This window comes from Clarias gariepinus, chromosome 21 (assembly GCF_024256425.1).
Source record: "Clarias gariepinus isolate MV-2021 ecotype Netherlands chromosome 21, CGAR_prim_01v2, whole genome shotgun sequence".
Taxonomy (NCBI): domain Eukaryota; kingdom Metazoa; phylum Chordata; class Actinopteri; order Siluriformes; family Clariidae; genus Clarias; species Clarias gariepinus.
Genome location: NC_071120.1, coordinates 7,109,798 through 7,118,229, shown reverse-complemented (window position 1 = coordinate 7,118,229; position 8,432 = coordinate 7,109,798).

Sequence of the window (8,432 nt, the reverse complement as noted above, 5' to 3'; positions counted from 1 at the left end):
ACTGCTACAGTACTTAAGTGGAAATTTCTGATTATTGACAGAATTGTCAGATTCATGAATTGATAATAGATAACCAAAATTATATGTGTAGAAATCACATTCATTTAAATGAAGGGCATTCTTCAGATCTTTATTTAAAAAAGGTCATTACAAATTTTCATTTATTATCAATGTTGACTGAAATGAAATATTTCAGTGTAATACATTTTTCAGCCACATTGCCCAGGCCTTTTTAACTTTGACCTTTTATGTATCTACAGTATAGCTGCCTATTTCTGTATTTATTTATTTTTACCTTTTCTTCCAACTATGAGTACTGCTAATAATAGAAAACATTTTTGGCTCAAACATTGGACCTGGGTTTACTGGAGAAGAGGCATCCATCAGAGAGAAACTTCCACAACTAATTAGTATTAATGCAGTATGAGACAACTTCGAATCCTTCCATGGTGAGCCAAAGGGAACTCTTTCAACCCAGGACCTTGGGTCTTTTTAAGTCCAGTTTGTAGTAGTCAATCACAAATCACTTCAATGTTAAGCTTAACTTAAAGCTAGGACCAGTAACTGCAAAATGGCTACACAATGTACTGTATGTCAAAGTCAAATGCCTGTTTTGACTATTTATTATTATTTACCTGTTATTATAAGAATCTGACAACATGGAAGGGATATCTGTAGATATAGACCTGTTTCTGTTGATCTAAGTAACAGTTAAGAAACTGTGGGAAAGTGGCTGTTTCTACAGTTATTGTACTGTAGTCCCAGTTGCTGGAGGAAAACACTGTAGAAACAATGTTTTTCTACATTTCCTTTATACAGTAGTTTGATGTCACCACAAAGCAATGACACGGTTCTCCAATTCTTAATGTCCTTTCATAGTTACCAGAGTGAGGGCTGCTCTTCTGCAACCTAGTGGAAGTATCCCTTCAGTTAGACTGTCATTTAGGACTTCTGAGATGTCCGCCCCCAAAGTCTTCCAGAAGGACTTGTAAAACTCAACTGGAAGTCCATATATGCCTGGGGCCTTACCATTGCTCATGTTCTGGAGAGCTGTGTGGAGTTCTTCAAAAGTTAGCGGCCCTTCAAGTTCAGCGTTTTGGGAAATCAGGGGCAGATTTTCCCAAAAAAACTCGTTTGATCTCATAGTTTTCTTTATACTCTGAAGACTATAGTTTTTCATAAAAATGTGCAGCCCTCATACGAATATTGATGTCGTCTAATGAAATATCTTCATTTTCAGAGCACAAACTGTGTATTAAACGGCTTTGCCCCTTTTTTTTTCTAAATTAAAAAAGTATTTGGAAGGTGCATCTATTCGATTGGCGTCTTGAAAGCGACCTCTTACAAGAGCACTTTGCACCCTGAATTCCAGATCAAAGAGCTTCTGTTTTTTTTTTTTTTTTTTTTTTTGAGGGTCTAAATAATCAGACTTTTTCTGATTAAAAAACTTTTTCTGATTATGTCAGAATAAGGGTTGTGTTATGGTAAAAAGAGGATGGTGATTGGAGATCTGTGATTTCTTTCTGTAACTTACACATTGACTGATTTAAAATTTTTGTGACATTGAGAGTGTGCTGTTTACATAACTGTTTAATTTGGATTTTACCAAAATTCCAGAATTGCCACAGTGTTTTAAAACCAGACTTCTTTTTTAAATGTTTTTAAAAAAAATTAAAAAGCTTGGTTCTCTAATAAGTTGTATTAAAATTCCAGTATGCACATTTTGGTTTGATGTTGTTAAATTTGGCCCTACATAAAATCAAGTTGGGATCAGAGAGACTGACTGAGTTGATGTGACAACTCTCAATGATGCTTAGTTGGTGTTTAAAACCATAAAACTTGTCTAACCGTGCGAGGGAGATGGTGGTGTTACTAGCATGAGTCCTAGTGTATTGTTTGTCAGATTCATGGAGAAGGGCTCCAGGTGTCGCACAGCTGAAGTCATTTATGGGAGGGCATATGAGGTTCCTTGTGATTATGGTCCATGTCTGCAGTGGGGCAGTTAAAATCTCCACCCACAAATGAAAAATCAGCAGAATTACAGGTTTCTAAAATCTTGCACAGCTTGTCTAAAAATACCCTGCAGTCTCTCTACAGGTAAGGTTGGTGCATATACACATACTGTATAAAACGAGAGTGTACTTTACTTTAATCTCTTGCACCATTGATGTTTAGGGAGGCAGCACAAATCACTCCCATAATTAAGCAAAAGGTGGCACACAAAAGTACAAAATCAGTTAATCGTACAGGAACAAAAACTTAGCAAATAATTTTCCTCATTATTTCCTTGCATCAGAATTTAGCATGATTGCATCAGTAAAAATAGTCCAATATGTAAAACATTACATATAACACTCATTATAAATAGGTTAATGTCTATACTAAAATTTTAAAATTTCTCTTTGTAATTTTAAGGTAAATCATAATATTTTTATATTACTTTGACATTCAAGTTGTAGATGTAAGTTAAGCATTTTTTAATTTTTTTAAAAGATTATTCACAGGAAGTGGCAAAGGTAAGGCAGCAGAAGCTCCTTACATGTATGCTATAGCATCTGCTTTATGCCTTTAAAGAATGTGAAGAGATTGTAGGAAATTGAGACTCAGTGCAGCATCCATGCACATGTTTTAAACATCCAAAACAAAGGTATTTAAACTACGATTTTATTTTTGTTCCCAAAACCTATTCCCGTTTACTGTCACAAACAATCAGAAGCTTGAGGAGGGAACATTCTAATCACCTGTTTCTGATTCGCTGATCAACACCTGGAGGTGGGATATTCTAATTACAGCTTTCTGATTGGCTTATTTGAATAAGCATTCGAGTGAGGGTGTGATCTGAGTGCACCATATGCCTGAGTTTACTGCTCAGGTATTAGACACGCAGGAAATCTGATATGAACCAGCCAACAGGAAACAGGTGTCCTTTAAATGTTTAGCACGTAGGGGTGATGATACACTGTTGGGCTGCAGGTGAGGAGGACAGCAGACCGAGTCTCTGATGGACAGAGGAGAAGACTGATGATTTTAAAATGTCATCTTGTTTTAGTGTAAGAATAAAAAATACCTCCAAGCTTCTGCATTAAGAATTTCAAAGAGAGAGTCAGCCAATGTGCTCCGAACTGCAGTATAAGTACTTCTGTATAACACTCTTAGCCAGACAGGGTCATAGAGACTTATTTCACATTAACAGCTGCTTTTACTCTCCCAAATGTTACCTTCCACAAACATTGTGTGTTTGTACTTTTAAATAACTCATTCCATTTAAGAAATCAATATTAATACACATCACGTCAAAATAAATGTATATTCATGTAAATATTCCTACATGTATAATACAATATATACACTGACTGACACATCTTATTCTCATTCCAGAGAGATCATTAAGCCAAGGTGATGATTTTCAGCAGGAAAAGAATATACATGAAGTGTATACATTGCATATATACTGTATATCAAAGCGGATTTCCCTTTAAGAAAAAATGGAAACTCAGATGATTCATTCCACAACTTAATAACAAAAATAATTAATACAAAATACTTTCACACACACACAGACACACTAACAGAATCACTCCTCTCTGACAGAGTCTCTGTCAGAAAACTTCTTTAACAACGAGCCTCTTGACTGCACTTGCTTTTGCCTCCTTTTGAGGATTTCGTGGAAATGTGACATTGCTTTGTCATTAAACAGAATCATCTCCTACACATATACAACCTTTGAACTTTTTTTTCCTCCTCAGTGGCCATTGTTGCAGTTCAATTACTAGAGAACAGTCACTACACTAGGACACAAAATAAAATAAAAAAAATGCTCTTTTTTCTATGCACACACATGGTCACGATGCTCTAGTAAACAGTACATGTGCACAGTACAAGGATCTTAACTTATCTTAAATGAAAAGAGGTTTTTATTGAATAATAAACCTTTATAGACTTAAAGGAAGGATGGGTGAATTAAAGAGGAAAGGTTTGAAATTGACAATATGCATGTTTGGGTCAGAAGCAGTGTGCACACTGTATATAAGCTGTCTGTTATGCTGATCAAAATAAGGTTCTTTATTTTTTATTTGAAGTAATGTAAAGTCTACTATGGTGTCTGGAAGTGCCCATAGGCATATTTCCTTTAATTGCAAATTGGACTTGTTTTAAGCAGATCTATTCTTAGTTCTGTGTCACACCTGGGCCCCCTTTAGAAACAAGATCTGGCTCACCGGATTACTGAGCTGCCGCTTTGTCTCCCCCTAGTGTGTCTACGTGTGTAATTGTTTTTCTTGAATTCTTTTAGCACCAAATCAACTTCACCTGTGTCTTCCTCCTTGTGTCTCCCTATTTATTCCAGATGAACCCGTAGCACCTTGTCTGTTCACTGTTGTGCACCATCGTCGTGTCTTGTATGTTAACTTCCATGTGTTTGTGTTTTTTCTATGCAAATATGAACATAGCTGCTGCACTCTTAACTTTTCTAGTTGGACAGCTGACAGGGTTTGATGTCAGGTTTTTAATTAGTGGTTTAATTGCTGCTAATTTAAAAGATTCAAGCATGTACCTACTGCTGAGTGAAACATTAAATATTTTTAACAGGGGTTGTGTTATTTCTAGCACTATTTGTTTAAAATAAAACATATATTGTCACTACAGTACATGATGCTTTTATCACATCTACTGTAGGTTGGAATTTTGAAATGCCATACTGTTTGGATGTTCTTATCTCACGCTCTAAGCATAAAGCTGGGCCCTTAATATTTCTCCTGCTCCACTGACTTTGTGGCAATTTCCCCTTTCTTCCATACTTATTGGCAAAGCATCAACCCTGAACTCCTTAATACATTTTATTGATGAGGGGTAAAGTCCATGGTCTTCAGCTATCATTTCACACCAGCATGTGTTAGATGTTTAGTGGACATGTCATTGGATGATCTGTGACTATATAACAAACATAAAATATAAACAAATTAAAAAGCCATTTAATACATTTAGTTGTAATAAACTGGTAGCACCTTGGCACTTAAGGCTCCTTAATTGAATGTACTGTAGAGAGAAACACGGTACCCAAGACCATTAAACCTAAAACATTTTATTCCAGTAGCTAATTTCCTTTCTAAATGCCTGCCACTCAAATAACAGAATTAACTAATCAGTTTTATGTACAGAGAATTGCTGAAATAGCGCTGGTTTGAATGACACTCCACACAGACTTTATAGCGGCACTAATAAATGCAAGCCCTCCAGCCACAGAGGAGCTCATCCGCCAAGCCACTTTAAGCACGCCCCTGGACGAGCAGCAGGGGGCGCTATTCAACAAAAACGTCTTCAGACGTTCTGTAGAACTTATACGGATACGTTTAAAAATACACTTTAATTACGTAATACTTTTGTAATTGTTATCTGTTAAATGTTTTCGTGTTTTTTGTTGTTGTTTTGTTTTACTGTTTCATGCTGTTGTGAATGTCAGAGATCCATGACTGACGTTATAAACAATTTAAAACATATATAACCCAGATAGTAAGGTGACATTGATTCAATGTTGAAATTTCATCAGAATCATCATTTTGGTTGAGGTTGATTATTCAATGCTAAATAATGTTGAACCAATGTTGATAATTCATTGCTTTTCTGTGTTGAAAAGACAAACATTTAATCAATGTTAATCTTTGGTTTTGAAACCCATCCTTATTCAACAATGTAAGGCAAATTAAATTAACCAAGTGCATTTCTATGAAATGTGTATGCATGTGTTTATGTGTTTAAAATAGGTTCAAAAATTGACTGCAAGAGATTTGCCATGCTTCAAAAAAAAAAAAAAAATTAAAAAAAAAAAAAAAAAAAAATATATATATATATATATATATATATAGAGAGAGAGAGAGAGAGAGAGGAAAAAATAATAATGTGATGGTTAGTTTTGTGTATTTATCTTGCTGTTCAGTTTACTCACTTGAGAGCTTAATTCCTGTTTGCCGTTCAAAAGTACTCAAATTTTGACTCGCATTTAACATCAGAGGGTGTCGGAGGGTTTTTACACGGTCAGTATAATACACTCTACAGGCATGAGAATTCAATATGTTGTAGTCTGGAAGTTCCTTCCACTCACGGTGAAAGAATTTTGGCGATCGGACCTAAGGTATTCTGTTGGGAAGCATTTGTTTAAGAGCTTAGTTCCTGTTTGCCGTTGTCTGTGTCTGACCCAGAGCAGTGTGAGCAGTTTTAGCTGCTGCCTGAGGTGAATAGAATTATTTACTATTTTTAGCTGCTCCTACACTGTTTCGTGTGGCTCGATCGGGACTGCTATGGAATAAATTTTGGTAGGGATTCGTTGCACGGTTTTCCCAAAATTCCCAAAAAACGAATTTTTCACAATTTATCTGTATTTCTTCTTCGTCTTTTTCTTCTTCTTCTTCGTATTATTATTATTAAGTGTGCCTATGCAATTGCATAGGCATACCTATTATTCTTTGACAAAAAAGTTTAGACTTCCACGTTCCACGCCCCACAGCTTTGAAACAACCCCCACGTATGTTACACCGCTATGAAGTTTTGTAGGGATTCGTCGCACGGTTAATTCATATTTCACAAATTTATATGGGTGTTGTTAAAAAGAAAATTTTATTGACTTGATGAATATGCTAATTTTTCATTGATACAAGATTGGTATAATTGTGAAGGAGCCTAGTTCTTAAACCTCAAGGGAAAAATGTTTTTTTTTTTTTTTTAAATGTCTTCAGTCCTTACTATTTACAGTGCTATTTGAAATGGAAATGGCAGCTGGCATCAAAAGCAAAACAGTATATATTTTAGCTTTAGATTTTTGTTTTTGGCTGTCATATTGGTCCAAAAAAAAAAAAAGACTAAGCAACTTTTTTTAATTTACTTATTTATTCCTTTTTGATGTTGGTTTTCCCAAAGATTTTTTCAGTGTTGTGTTCAGGTGATGAATATGTTTTCATTTGAATGATTCTCTTTTTTTTTCTCCTACAGTGTCCTGGAGCTCCAAAATAGAATTCGCCTTTAAACACAAGGTTTTGATGGACAGAACAAACAAGGAGAACAGAAACTGAGAAGGTCAGGGACAGAGGGGTTTTAGAGAAAAATATTATTTGACGGTAAGTTTTGTGTATTTTTCTTGCTGTCTAGTTTACTAATATGCTTAGCTCATCATCACTGTTAATCGTAGTTTTACATTGCCATATCAATCATTACTGTTAATGTTGTGGTAGTATGTATTAGTTTTCTGTTTGCTTAGGTTTATTAATGCTAAATTATGTTTTAGAGGTTTATGAAGGTACTTTTAGTGCAAAACTAATAGGCCTTAGTAATTAATTCAGCATAATGAGAGAACAAATCGTTTGGTAGCTAGCTATGGCTAAGTTATTTTTTATGGGTTGCTTAAATATTTTAGTTTTGAAGTAAGTTGTAAAAACTGTGTCAGATTTTAGTGGTCATGGCTTCAAGTGTCATGGGTATATTATTAATGTAGTAATTCTAAGACTTATTACCCATGCAATTTTCTTTGAATGATACAAGATTGGTGTAATCGTGAAATAGCTTAGTTTTATTTTATTATTATGTATATTTTTTCTTTTTGATGTTGGTTTTCCCAAAGGTACATTGTGTTCAGGTGATAAATATGTTTTTATTTGAATGAGTCTCCTTTTTTTCTTTTACAGTGTCCTGGAGCTCCAAAACGGATTTCACCTGCAAACAAGGTTTTGACGGAAAAACAAACAAGGAGAACAGGAACTGAGAAGATTGGCATATGGTCAGAGACCGAGGGGTTTTAGAGAAAAACCGTGTCAGATTTTAGTGGCCATGGCTTCAAGTGTAATGGGTATATTATTAATGTTGAACGCAATCATTAGCAAAGCCACTAACTTAATGTGCCCTTTACTGTATGTTAGACTGTAAAACCGGTGCAAAAATTTCACACCTATTCTGATTTATAATAGACATAATTCATAATTGCTCATGTTTCCACTTATTTATTCTTTCATTTATGCAGTTAATTCATATTTTACAAATTAATATATGTGTCGTTTAAAAAAGTGTTTAAAAACTATTTTGTTCAGGCGATGAATATGTTTTTATTTGTTATGTTTATTATGTTTAATTTGAGTCTCCTTTTTTTGTCCTACAGTGTCCTGGAGCTCCAAATCGGACAGTTGGTCCACCACGGATCTGATGACTTTGAAAATCATGCAGTGTGAGTTTGAAGAGGAGAAGGTAAAAAGCAATACAAACAAATAATGTACAGTTTATGTTGTCATTCCTTTGCTCTCAACCTAATGGCAATGTAATAATTGGCCACATTAACAGTGCAGCATGCATCTAACTCTGGGTGAAAAGCTTAAAATAAAATCATCAAAATAAGTCTTCATGTTAAGAATAAATACGCAAACAGTACGGTATCTGAGCATACGGATTGGAAATTC